At 40.9% G+C, this 14695-nt stretch overlaps 1 non-coding gene across 1 annotated transcript; it reads left to right on the forward strand.

The window, feature by feature from the left end:
• Positions 1-13164: 13164 nt before the first annotated feature.
• Positions 13165-13271, forward strand: LOC114372724. The gene has a single exon (XR_003658292.1). It is a non-coding gene; the product is annotated as a small nucleolar RNA R71 (small nucleolar RNA).
• Positions 13272-14695: the final 1424 nt, after the last annotated feature.

Genomic DNA, 14695 nt, shown 5'->3' on the forward strand with positions numbered 1-14695 from the left:
TTTCTCCAGATTTACCTGGGTCAACTTTATCAGAGAGAAATCAGACACCTTTGAAGTATTCAAGGAGTTGAGTCTAAGACTTCAAAGAGAAAAAGACTGTGGCATCAAGAGAATCAGGAGTGACCATGGCAGAGAGTTTGAAAACAGCAGGTTTACTGAATTCTGCACATCTGAAGGCATCACTCATGAGTTCTCTGCAGCCATTACACCTCAACAAAATGGCATAGTTGAAAGGAAAAACAGGACTTTGCAAGAAGCTGCTAGGGTCATGCTTCATGCCAAAGAACTTCCCTATAATCTCTGGGCTGAAGCCATGAACACAGCATGCTACATCCACAACAGAGTCACACTTAGAAGAGGGACTCCAACCACACTGTATGAAATCTGGAAAGGGAGGAAGCCAACTGTCAAGCACTTTCACATCTTTGGAAGTCCATGTTACATTTTAGCAGATAGAGAGCAAAGGAGAAAGATGGATCCCAAGAGTGATGCAGGGATATTCCTGGGATACTCTACAAACAGCAGAGCATATAGAGTATTCAATTCTAGAACCAGAACTGTGATGGAATCCATCAATGTGGTTGTTGATGATCTAACTCCAGCAAGAAAGAAGGATGTCGAAGAAGATGTCAGAACATCGGGAGACAATGTAGCAGATACAGCTAAAAGTGCAGAAAATGCAGAAAACTCTGATTCTGCTACAGATGAACCAAACATCAATCAACCTAACAAGAGACCCTCCATTAGAATCCAGAAGATGCACCCCAAGGAGCTGATTATAGGAGATCCAAACAGAGGGGTCACTACAAGATCAAGGGAGATTGAGATTGTCTCCAATTCATGCTTTGTCTCCAAAATTGAGCCCAAGAATGTGAAAGAGGCATTGACTGATGAGTTCTGGATCAATGCTATGCAAGAAGAATTGGGGCAATTCAAAAGGAATGAAGTTTGGGAGCTAGTTCCTAGACCCGAGGGAACTAATGTGATTGGCACCAAGTGGATCTTCAAGAACAAAACCAATGAAGAAGGTGTTATAACCAGAAACAAGGCCAGACTTGTTGCTCAAGGCTACACTCAGATTGAAGGTGTAGACTTTGATGAAACTTTCGCCCCTGTTGCTAGACTTGAGTCCATCAGATTGTTACTTGGTGTAGCTTGCATCCTCAAATTCAAGCTGTACCAGATGGATGTGAAGAGCGCGTTTCTGAATGGATACCTGAATGAAGAAGTCTATGTGGAGCAGCCAAAGGGATTTGTAGATCCAACTCATCCAGATCATGTATACAGGCTCAAGAAGGCTCTCTATGGATTGAAGCAAGCTCCAAGAGCTTGGTATGAAAGGCTAACAGAGTTCCTTACTCAGCAAGGGTATAGGAAGGGAGGAATTGACAAGACCCTCTTTGTCAAACAAGATGCTGAAAACTTGATGATAGCACAGATATATGTTGATGACATTGTGTTTGGAGGGATGTCGAATGAGATGCTTCGACATTTTGTCCAACAGATGCAATCTGAATTTGAGATGAGTCTTGTTGGAGAGCTGACTTATTTTCTGGGACTCCAAGTGAAGCAGATGGAAGACACCATATTCCTCTCACAAAGCAAGTATGCAAAGAACATTGTCAAGAAGTTTGGGATGGAAAATGCCAGTCATAAAAGAACACCTGCACCTACTCACTTGAAGCTGTCAAAGGATGAAGCTGGCACCAGTGTTGATCAAAGTCTGTACAGAAGCATGATTGGGAGCTTACTATATTTAACAGCTAGCAGACCTGACATCACCTATGCAGTAGGTGTTTGTGCAAGATATCAAGCCAATCCTAAGATAAGTCACTTGAATCAAGTAAAGAGAATTCTGAAATATGTAAATGGCACCAGTGACTATGGGATTATGTACTGTCATTGTTCAGATTCAATGCTGGTTGGGTATTGTGATGCTGATTGGGCTGGAAGTGCATATGACAGAAAAAGCACTTCTGGTGGATGCTTCTATCTGGGCAACAATCTTATTTCATGGTTCAGCAAGAAGCAGAACTGTGTGTCCCTATCTACTACAGAAGCTGAGTATATTGCAGCAGGAAGCAGCTGTTCACAACTAGTTTGGATGAAGCAGATGCTCAAAGAGTACAATGTCGAACAAGATGTCATGACATTGTACTGTGACAACTTGAGTGCTATTAATATTTCTAAAAATCCTGTTCAACACAGCAGAACCAAGCACATTGACATTAGACATCACTATATCAGAGATCTTGTCGATGATAAAGTTATCACACTGGAGCATGTTGACACTGAGGAACAAATAGCGGATATTTTCACAAAGGCATTGGATGCAAATCAGTTTGAAAAACTGAGGGGCAAGCTGGGCATTTGTCTGCTAGAGAATTTATAGCAATTACTGTTATCTGAACGTGCTCAAACGTTAATAGCGCGTTCTCTACTGGGCCAAAACGAATTCGACCGTTGCTTCACACGTCCCTCTACATTCCTCATTCAAACTCATATTTTAGTGGTAATCTCGTTTTCATCAGCATTCCTCAATACCTCTCTGATATTCACGAAACCACTCCAAAAGCTCTGCTCCTCCATGGCTACCTCACCAAAAGAAACTTCAGCTCCTGGTTCACCCTCTGTACCATCATCTCCATCATCCACCAAAGCACCATCAAACCAGGAACAACCTGAATTCCATATCCAACCCATACAAATGATTCCTGGTCAAACCCCTGTTCCTGAGAAACTGGTCCCCAAAAGACAACAGGGAGTGAAGATTTCTGAAAACCCTAGCCTTGCAACAAGTCCTAGGGAAGTAGACCCGGAGATGGATAAGAAGATCCGCAGTATTGTGAGTAGCATTTTGAAAAATGCTTCTGTCCCTGATGCTGATGAAGATGTTCCAACATCTTCCACCCCAAATGTTTCTGTGCCTGATGCTGAGAAAGATGTTCCAACATCTTCCACCCCAAATGCTGAAGTCCTCCCTTCACCCAGTGAAGAGGAATCAACAGAGGAAGAGGATCAAGCCACAGAGGAGACCCCTGCACCAAGGGCACCAGAACCTGCTCCAGGTGACCTCATTGACCTAGAAGAAGTAGAATCTGATGAGGAACCCATTGCCAAACAGTTGGCACCTGGCATTGCAGAAAGATTACAAAGCAGAAAGGGAAAAACCCCCATCACTAGGTCTGGACGAATCAAAACTATGGCACAGAAGAAGAGCACTCCAATCACTCCTACCACATCCAGATGGAGCAAAGTTGCAATCCCTTCCAAGAAGAGGAAAGAAATTTCCTCATCTGATTCTGATTATGATGTCGAACTAGATGTTCCCGACATCAAGCGGGCCAAGAAATCAGGGAAAAAGGTGCCTGGAAATGTCCCTGATGCACCATTGGACAACATTTCATTCCACTCCATTGGCAATGTTGAAAGGTGGAAATTTGTATATCAACGCAGACTTGCCTTGGAAAGAGAACTGGGAAGAGATGCCTTGGATTGCAAGGAGATCATGGACCTCATCAAGGCTGCTGGACTGCTGAAAACTGTCACCAAGTTGGGAGATTGCTATGAAAGTCTAGTCAAGGAATTCATTGTCAACATTCCCTCTGACATAACAAACAGAAAGAGTGATGATTATCAGAAAGTGTTTGTCAGAGGAAAATGTGTTAGATTCTCCCCTGCTGTAATCAACAAATACCTGGGCAGACCAACTGAAGGAGTGGTGGATATTGCTGTTTCTGAGCATCAAATTGCCAAAGAAATCACTGCCAAACGAGTCCAGCATTGGCCAAAGAAAGGGAAGCTTTCTGCAGGGAAGCTAAGTGTGAAGTATGCAATCCTGCACAGGATTGGGGCTGCAAACTGGGTACCCACCAATCATACTTCCACTGTTGCCACAGGTTTGGGTAAATTTCTGTATGCTGTTGGAACCAAGTCCAAATTTAATTTTGGAAACTATATTTTTGATCAAACTGTTAAGCATTCAGAATCCTTTGCTGTCAAATTACCCATTGCCTTCCCAACTGTATTGTGTGGCATTATGTTGAGTCAACATCCCAATATTTTAAACAACATTGACTCTGTGAAGAAGAGAGAATCTGCTCTGTCCCTGCATTACAAACTGTTTGAGGGGACACATGTCCCAGACATTGTCTCGACATCAGGGAAAGCTGCTGCTTCAGGTGCTGTGTCCAAGGATGCTTTGATTGCTGAACTCAAGGACACATGCAAGGTACTGGAGGCAACCATCAAAGCCACCACAGAGAAGAAAATGGAGCTGGAACGGCTGATCAAAAGACTCTCAGAAAGTGGCATTGATGATGGAGAAGCAGCTGAGGAAGAAGAAGAAGCAGCTGAGGAAGAAGAAGAAGCAGCTGAGGAAGAGGAAGATGCAGCAGAGGATACAGAATCAGATGATGATGATTCTGAAGCCACCCCATGACCATCAGACCTTTATTTTTGTTTTTACTCTTACTAGCTATAGGGGCATGTCCCTTTGAACAATTGATTGCTATTGGTCTGTAATATTTGCATGCATTCTACTTTTGTCAAATTATGTCTAAAAAGGGGGAGTAATAGTATTATGCATGATTTATGATTTTGAGTAGTAGAATACGATGTATGCATGATTCATGATTTTGAGGGGGAGTTGTATGTATATGATTTTGAGGGGGAGACTGCTGCTGATGAAGACTGAATGTAACTACTAGTAGCTGATAGAAGATGCTGAAGTAAGAGCATGGAGACAGGGGGAGCAGAACGCTGATGTCACATGAGATGTCTTGACATCCTGGAAAAGACTAGTAGCTGATAGAAGATGCTGCAGTGAACTGCTTCACAGCAGTAGGAGCATGGAGACAGGGGGAGCAGAAAGCTGATGTCACGTGAGATGTCTTGACATCCTGGAAAAGACTAGTAGCTGATAGAAGATGCTGCAGTGAACTGCTTCACAGCAGTAGGAGCATGGAGACAGGGGGAGCAGAAAGCTGATGTCACGTGAGATGTCTTGACATCCTGGAAACGACTTGCAACTTGCAGAATTTTGCTGTCGCCACTACAGATACCGCTGTGCTTGATTACTCTGATAATGAAAGTTGCTGATCCCACTTGCATAACTGCTCGTACCTGCTCAGGAAGTGTCTAAGTATGTTTTAGACAAAATTTGCCAAAGGGGGAGATTGTTAGTGCTTAGCTGTACTGAGTTTTAAAAGATTGGCTAAAATTTTGTTAAAACATAAGCACTTAGACAATGAAGGAAAGCTGGAGTTGCTGCACATGATGTCCAACGTTATGTCAAGGAATCAGATTGGGCTGCACAATGCACAAGGCAAGATAAAATGTCAAATGAAGAATTGAAGCTGCAGGATCCACGATGTCGGATACAATGTCCAGGACATCCTGCCCGAAAATACTGGACACATAAATCTGTTATATCTTTAACAGATTGTGCAGGATCCACGATGTCGGATACAATGTCCAGGACATCCTGCCCGAAAATACTGGACACATAAATCTGTTATATCTTTAACAGATTAATGTGCAGTTAGCAACAGATTTGGCGATCTATCTCTAGGAACGAATTAAAAGATAATTAAAGTTCGAATTACAAACTTGAAAAGTTCGTTCAGGGATTAAAGATTAAAGATAAAAACTAAAAGATCAAACTTTATCTTTTAGATCTTTAAGTGCAGATTTTTCGGGAGAATGATAGATCTCATCCAGCACAAGTTGTTACAGCCCAGATACGCACACTGCTATATAAACATGAAGGCTGCACGAGTTTTGTACCAAGTCCGGGATTGAAGAGTTATTTTGTGAGTTTTGGGACTTGAGTGTTTTGTGAGCCACCTTGATGCTACCCTAACATCAAGTGTTGGACCTGAGTGTGTAGAGTTGATCTCTTTTGTTCAGAGAGCAATCTCTGGTGTGTATTTGATTTAATTGTAAACACGGGAGAGTGATTGAGAGGGAGTGAGAGGGGTTCTCATATCTAAGAGTGGCTCTTAGGTAGAGGTTGCACGGGTAGTGGTTAGGTGAGAAGGTTGTAAACAGTGGCTGTTAGATCTTCGAACTAACACTATTTTAGTGGATTTCCTCCCTGGCTTGGTAGCCCCCAGATGTAGGTGACGTTGCACCGAACTGGGTTAACAATTCTCTTGTGTTATTTACTTGTTTAATCTGTTCATACAGTCAAATACAATCTGCATGTTTTGAAGCGTGATGTCGTGACATCCGGTACGACATCTGTCCTCAGTATCAGAATTTCACATAAAAACGTCAAAACCTAAAACAAAAGCTCTGAATAATGAAAATAGCATCACAGAATGCCCTACACGAATCCCAAGGCTGCTATTTAAAAAGAGTCACTCAAAGTCACTGGGCCCTATTACAATACTCTGGCCCAAAACGAAATAAACACTGAACAACATAAAATAAAATCGCGAAATTTCCTAATTAGAAATTAACTAAGGTAAGCGCTGCTTTATTTGCCCTCTTCAAGTCCACAACCAAAATCCAGATTAAGCCCAATGTTTCATTAATTCTTGAAATTAGATTAAAAACATCAAATTAGCTAAATGGGCCCAAATAATAAAACTGCCTAATTAATTGACAATTAAGACCAATCAGTAATTAAAATGGTGCAAAAAGGGTTTAGAAAATAGAAGAAAATGATGGCACATCAAAACCCCCCATACTTAGCCTTTTGCACTCCTGTGCAAAATGAAACAAAGAACAAAACCCAAGGATATCAAAGAGAGACAAAGGAAAACATTCACATATTTCTCAATGAACATCAAGGAATGAAAGTAATGGGTAACATCTAACATAAGGAGATCTGAAAAGTCAAGACATTCATGAAAATCATCCAAGCAACCCAATCATGGCAAAATAGTTAATCAGCTCAAGAATGAAAAGTGATAAAGCCTCACAAGATATACACTCTATCTCTCAAGTGTCTAGGCTACTATTTACCCTCAAAGCACCCAAGAAAACAAACACCACATAAACTTGGCAAGATTCTAAAATTGACAATCAACCCACAAACACAAGCACATGAGGATCAAAAGGTCTTTTAAGGTTGTAATGGGGCCAAGGACAAGGTATGGAGAAATATGGAATGAGTGGCTAAATCCCAAAGGAATAGAGGAGCAATGGGGGATAAGTGCATATTAAGAAAAAAATAAGAAAATAAAAAGAAGTAAAGATAAAATTTAAACATAAAGAGTAGAACCAAGAGTTTCATCATTCTTGTGCCATTTAAGATCTTATTCACTCAACTTTATTTCTTTTCTTTTTCTTTTTTCAAATTTTTTTTTCCGATTTTTTTTTTTACTCTATAGCCTTTGAGAAACAACATTTCATTCAGCATGTCCAACATTTAACCAATATACAATGTACATCAAGTATGGCCCAAAATACATCATGAAGCATAGCCAACAAAACAAGTTATCCAATGAAACAAAAACCTCCCACACTTATTCCCAAAACAATTCCAAAGCTCCAAAATTCCTTAAGGATATGGTGATATCATGGTTTTTCATTTAAGGCTTGTAGTGAGCTTCAAAACAAGGAAAGGGAAACAAGGCTCAAAAGGGCTATCAAAGGAATTAATTCAAGGTAAGTCCATTTGGCTAGAAGCTTATAAGAACAAAATTGCCTCAATCATTTCCAAATATGCATGTGAATTAGGAAGCATCAACAAGAATCAAGCCAAGGCTATTGTGCAAGCAATCAATGGGGCAAAACACACCAAATGGTTATGATGATGGATGGCTTAAATTCTCACAAAGGTAAACTCATCACTTTCAAATTGAGCCTTCAAAACTATCATGACATGTAGAGGAGAATCAAGGATTTCAAGTCACAAAATGTCAAAAACTTTTATTTTCAAAACAATTACCCATTTCTTGAACATATCCTATAATTCAAAGAAAAACATGCAAAGTCGTACATGCACACAAAATTGACCCAAAATATTAAACTAACAATCCGACAAAACTAATAACATTAACAAATTAACAAAACCAACAAAACTAGCAAAACCAAAGAACACTCCCCCCCCCCCCCCCCCATACTTAAACAACACATTGTCCTCAATGTAGCACAATTAAAAGATTAAAAACAATTAAATCATCAAATAGAATCGGACAAGTGTAATAAAAGCAAAGAAGGAGATAGGAAAAGAAAAACTCCCTAAGTCATGGTGGAGGAAGAGTAGGGTGGAGTAAAGAAGTCTCTTCCACCACTACGTCCACTAGAGAAGGGTTCGTGAGGAATGGCTTAAGTCGATGTCCGTTGACCTTGAAGCTCTTGTTTGTGGAGTCGCTTTTGATCTCAACTGTACCATAAGGAAAAACATTAGTAACAACAAAAGGACCAATCCACTTAGACCTCAACTTACCACTCATGAGTCCAAGCCTAGAATTATACAATAACACTTTTTGCCCAACCATGAAGTCCTTCTTAACTATCATGCTATCATGGAACTTCTTGGTCTGTTCTTTGTAGAACTTGGCATTCTCGTAGGCTTTTAGGCGGATTTCATCTAACTCACTCAGTTGCAACTTCCTTTCCTCACCAACTTGATCCATAGAGAAGTTGCAAGTCTTCACTGCCCAGTATGCTTTCTGCTCAATTTCCACTGGAAGATGACATGCCTTTCCAAAGACAACCCGATAAGGAGACATTCCTATGGGTGCTTTGTAGGCAGTCCGATGTGCCCAGAGAGCATCATCAAGCCTGGTACTCCAATCTTTCCTGCTTGGCTGCACAATCTTCTCTAAAATTCGCTTGATTTCCCGGTTAGAAATTTCTGCCTGTCCATTGGTCTGGGGGTGGTATGGTGTGGATACCCTGTGTACCACCCCGTACTTTTGAAGCAGGGCATGCATTGTCCTGTTGCAAAAATGGGTTCCTTGATCACTAACAATTTCTTTAGGTACTCCAAACCTGCAAAACAGATTAGACCTGACAAAGTCTGCAACAACTTTAGCATCATTAGTTCTAGTGGGCTTGGCTTCCACCCATTTTGAAACATAGTCAACTGCAAGGAGAATGTAAACATAACCAAAAGAGACAGGAAAAGGGCCCATGAAATCTATACCCCAAACATCAAACACCTCACAGAATAGCATAGGTTGCTGAGGCATTTGTTGTCGCCATGTAAGTGTATTTCCTGCTCTCTGACACCGCTCACAAGTGCTGCAGATCTTCCACGCATCTTTAAAGATGGTGGGCCAATAAAAACCACAATCAAGTACTTTGCGAGCTTTCCTTTGAACACCCAGATGACCTCCCGGTGCGGAAGAATGACAGAACTGCAGGACTGAGTCAGTCTCATGATCTGGAATGCATCATCTAATTACCTGATCACTGCACAATTTCGACAAGTAGGGGTCATCCCAAATAAAATGCTTAGCATCACTTTTAATTTTATCTTTTTGGGCCTTAGATGCTAAGGGAGGAAAAACAGAAGCAACTAAATAATTGACAATGTTAGCAAACCAGGGAGTAGAAAGAGAGTCAGAAATACTATACAGTATATACAAATGATCATCCGGGAAATCATCCCGAATAGGTGAATCTGCATCTAATACACGTTCGATCCGACTCAAATGATCAGCAACTAGATTTTGTGCTCTGCTCCTATCACGGATCTCCAAGTCAAACTCTTGGAGCCAGAGCATCCATCGGATCAACCTAGGCTTAGAATCAGCCTTCTTCAACAAGTACTTTAGAGTTGCATGGTCAGTGTAAACAATAATGCGGGTACCAAGCAAATAAGATAGAAATTTTTCAAGAGCAAAAACTATGGCTAGAAGCTCTTTCTCAGTAGTAGTATAATTCGCTTGGGCGGCATCTAAAGTCCTAGAAGCATAATATATCACCCTGGGCAATTTATCAATTTTCTGAGCAAGGACAGCCCCCAATGCATAATTTGATGCATCACACATAAGCTCAAAAGGGGCTGTCCAATCGGGTGCCTGGATGATGGGGGTGGTAGTCAGCGCTCTTTTGAGGCAATCAAAAGCCTCTTTGCATCTGTCATTAAAGTCAAACTCCACCTCCTTTTGCAACAAGTTGGACAGTGGAAGGGCTACTTTGCTAAAATCCCTTATAAAGCGCCTGTAGAATCCTCCATGACCAAGAAAAGATCGCACCTCTCGTACACAAGAGGGGTAAGGTAATTGTGAAATAACAAAAATTTTTGCAAGATCTACTTCAATACCCTTATTGGAAATAATGTGGCCTAAAACTATACCTTGCTCAACCATAAAATGACATTTTTCAAAATTTAGAACAAGGTTAGTTTCAATGCATCTATTCAAAACTTTTTCCAAACTATTCAAACAACCATCAAAAGAGGATCCATATACAGTGAAATCATCCATAAACACCTCTATGCAATTTTCTAAAAAATCACTGAAAATACTAATCATGCACCGCTGGAAGGTACCAGGGGCATTGCACAGGCCGAAAGGCATCCTCCTATAAGCAAAAGTGTCGAAGGGGCAGGTGAATGTGGTCTTTTCCTGATCCTCAGGAGCAATAGTAATTTGCATATAACCAGAAAAACCATCAAGGAAACAGTAGTGGGATTTACCTACCAGGCGTTCAAGCATCTGGTCAATGAATGGCAGGGGAAAATGATCCTTTTTGGTAACCTGGTTCAGCCTCCTATAGTCAATGCAGACTCTCCAACTGTTCTGCAGCCGAGTAAGAATCAGCTCCTCCTTCTCATTTTTTATCATTGTGAGGCCGGTCTTCTTCGGGACTACCTGGACGGGACTCACCCATTGGCTGTCGGAGATAGGATAAATGATTCCAACTTGTAAAAGCATGGTTATCTCCTTCTTCACTACATCAAGAATCACCGGGTTGAGTCTTCTCTGTGGCTGTCTTACTGGTTTAGCTCCATCCTCTAAATTTATTCGATGCATACATGTGGATGGGCTAATACCAGGAATGTCCGCCAGGGTCCAGCCTATAGCCTTCTTATGCTTCTTGAGAACTGACAACAACTTCTCCTCTTGCTCATCAGCAAAGGAGGCAAATATAATCACTGGAAAACTCTTGCTATCATCCAAGTAAGCGTATTTTAAATTTGATGGCAAAGGCTTCAATTCTGGTGTGGTCGGCTGGATAGTGGTAGAAGGAGATGATTTCTCAGCCATTACCTCATAAAGAAAGTCAGAGGTATGTGTACCTCCTGAAACATGGTTAGTCCTATCTGACTCTATAAAATCAATTTCGAGAGGTAAAACACCACCACCAGACATGCAATCAATATCACTCTCAGATTCACTCTCAGCATCAAATTCAGACATATGATCAAGTACAATTTCAGACTCAATGAATGAAGAGTGAGAGGCATGCAGATTAGAATAAAGATCAGTCATGTATTCATCAACAACATGGTCAATTATTTCAGCACGAAATATAGAAAGATCTTCAGATGGGTATTTCATAGCATCTAGAATATTAAAATGAACAGTTATATCACCAAACTCCATGGATAGTGTGCCTGCATATACATCTATCTTAGTTCTAGCAGTTTTCATAAAGGGTCTGCCTAGAATGATGGGAACTAATCCTTGAGAAAATCCATCCTCCATATTCAAGATATAAAAATTAGCAGGGAAAATCAGTTCACCAACTCTAACTAAGACATCTTCTATGAAACCAACAGGATAGGCAACACTTCTATTAGCTAAATGAATTACCACATCAGTTGACTGCAAGGGACCTAGAGATAAAGAATTAAAAATAGACAGAGGCATAACACTAACAGAAGCTCCTAAATCTAGCATGGCATTGTCAAACCTACTATTCCCTATAATACAAGGTATGCTGAATGTACCTGGATCTTTACATTTTTCAGGAATTTGGGGAACAGATTTACCAATCAATGCGGAGACATTTCTGCCCATGCTAATTCGTTCACTTCCTTTAAGCTTCCGCTTATTAGTGCACAGCTCCTTCAAGAATTTAGCATGTCTTGGAATTTGCTTTATTGCATCCAACAGAGGTATGTTTACCTCTACTTTTCTAAACGTTTCCAAGATCTCTTTCTCTGCCTCTTCCATTTTTTTGTTGGAAACTGCTCTTGGAGGGAATGGAAGAGGGGGAATGTGCTGCTTCTACAAATCAGAATTACCTGTGAAAGAAGATTCACCTGCACAGAAATTGTTAGGTAAATTTTTGTCATCACCTTTTTCTGGAGTAGAGTGAAGTTTGGCAGGTTCATTTGCAGATGAGGAAGGTGCTACGGGTTGAGGTCCTTGACACTGTTTTCCCGACCTCAATGAAATGGCACTGACATTTTTGGGATTTTGGACAGCTTGAGAAGGTAGCTTGTCAGAATTCTGGGACTGTTGTTGATTCAATTGTGTAGCTAATTGTCCCATCTGATTGGTTAAGCTCTGAATGGAGGCTCTGGTCTCTTGTTGAAACTGCATGTTCTGCATCGTCATTTGCCTCACGAGTTCTTCGAGGGAAGGTTGTGGAGGAGCCTCAACTGTTGGCTGTTTCTGGGGCTGTTGTTGTTGTTGGATTGGTGGAGGAATGTATGGTCTGCTTGGGCCAGCAGCATTTTGGAAGGAAGGAGCAGGCTGCTGTTGTTGTTGTTGAGGGCTAGACCATCTAAGATTAGGGTGATTCCTCCATCCAGGGTTGTATCTGTTGCTGGAGAGGTCATAATTGTTCTGCTGTGGTTGATTTTGCTGCTGAGGTTGAGGAGGTCTATTGTAAATGTTTGCAGCATAAGCTTCAGGCTACTCAATTGCTCCAGGTTGCTGCATGGAAGGGCAAAGGTCTGTATGGTGGTCAGCAGAGGAGCACAAACCATAAACCCTTGCGACAGGTACAGATTTCTGATTCAAGGCCAGTTGGGTTACCAAGTTAACCAATGCATCCAGTTTGTCTTCAAGCTTCTTAGTTTCAGATGATGCAGATGGGTTTGTAGCTACCTCATGCACTCCTCTAATGACTGTGGCATCATTTCTGGCGCTAAACTGCTGGGAGTTGGAAGCCATCTTCTCAATTAAATTTCTGGCTTCAGCAGGAGTCATGTCTCCAAGGGCTCCACCACTGGCAGCATCTATCATACTTCTCTCCATATTACTGAATCCTTCATAAAAATATTGGAGAAGAAGCTGCTCTGAAATCTGATGGTGAGGGCAACTAGCACATAGGTTTTTAAATCTCTCCCAGTACTCATACAGGCTCTCTCCACTGAGTTGTCTAATACCTGAGATATCCTTCCTGATGGCTGTGGTCCTGGAAGCAGGGAAAAAGTTTTCTAAGAATACTCTCTTAAGGTCATCCCAGCTTGTGATGGACCTTGGAGCAAGGTAATACAGCCAGTCCTTCGCCACTCCCTCTAATGAATGAGGAAAAGCCTTCAGAAATATGTGATCCTCTTGGACATCTGGGGGTTTCATGGTGGAGCAGACAATGTGAAATTCTTTCAAATGTTTGTGCGGGTCTTCACCTGCAAGGCCATGAAACTTTGGAAGCAAATGAATCAGTCCAGTTTTAAGAACATATGGGACATCCTCATCAGGGTATTGGATGCACAAGCTTTCGTAGGTGAAATCAGGTGCAGCCATTCCCCTTAGAGTCCTCTCACGGGGTGGAGGTTGTGCCATGTTCTCAGAATGTGCAGAATCAGAATGCTCAAAATTATAATGCTCCAAATCAGGATGTTCAAAATCACCAATAACAGAATGAACAGATTCACCAGTAATGGAATGCTCAGAATGATCAAAAGGTATAAAATGATGCCTAACTAATCTGTGAAATGTCCTATCTATCTCAGGATCAAAGGGTTGTAAGTCAGATGGATTGCCTCTAGTCATACACTACATTCAGCATGCACACAACTAGTTGCCTTGTCATGTAAATAGAGGTGTAGGTTTGAACTACAGCTACCCTCAAATGATATCCAAATGACTTGAAATTTTGTGAGCAACCTTATAAAATGATGAGAAGATAGCACAAAAAATTTCAGACAAAAATTCAAAGTCTAACTATGAAAGCTAAAATTGGTAGGTTAAGAAAAATAAGTGAATAAAACTTGAAAAATAAAAAACCTTTGACAGAATCGCTTTTTTTGGACGATGGAGACCTCAGCCGGCCTATGGCCCGCTACCATGGTGTCGGAAATTTTTTTCTACCCCAAATGCATATATAATAATTGCGATTCTGATAACCGGAGCAAAAGTTATGGCCGTTTGAAGTTTTGACAAACACAAAATTTGCTAGTTTTTTGGAACTTTCAAATTTGACCAAACTAAAGGCTCTAGCTATTTTTCCCACAAAATATGGATTAAAAGAAGTTACCACAAAAAAATTCAGCCAAAAATAACAACCCCAGCTACTAAAACAAAAAATCTCAAATAATTCAGCATGGGTGGTCGCTAAAATCCGTTTCTAATTGATTTCTACTACTACTCTGTTTTGCCGCAAGCAAAAGTGGTCGCTAAGTCCGTCGCAAAACACTATTCACAGCAAAACACCCAAGACTGAAACAGGGGAAACGCTTAATGGGAAAACTGAAACAGAACACACATTAAGCAAAATACCAGGACACTAAATAACACTAACACACATACTAACACAATACTAATAATTAAACATAAAACACGAAAGGATTAAACACACAACACTAGCTAGCTATTATGAACCTTTGGAC

The sequence above is a fragment of the Glycine soja genome, chromosome 10, assembly GCF_004193775.1.
Source record: "Glycine soja cultivar W05 chromosome 10, ASM419377v2, whole genome shotgun sequence".
Lineage (NCBI taxonomy): Eukaryota > Viridiplantae > Streptophyta > Magnoliopsida > Fabales > Fabaceae > Glycine > Glycine soja.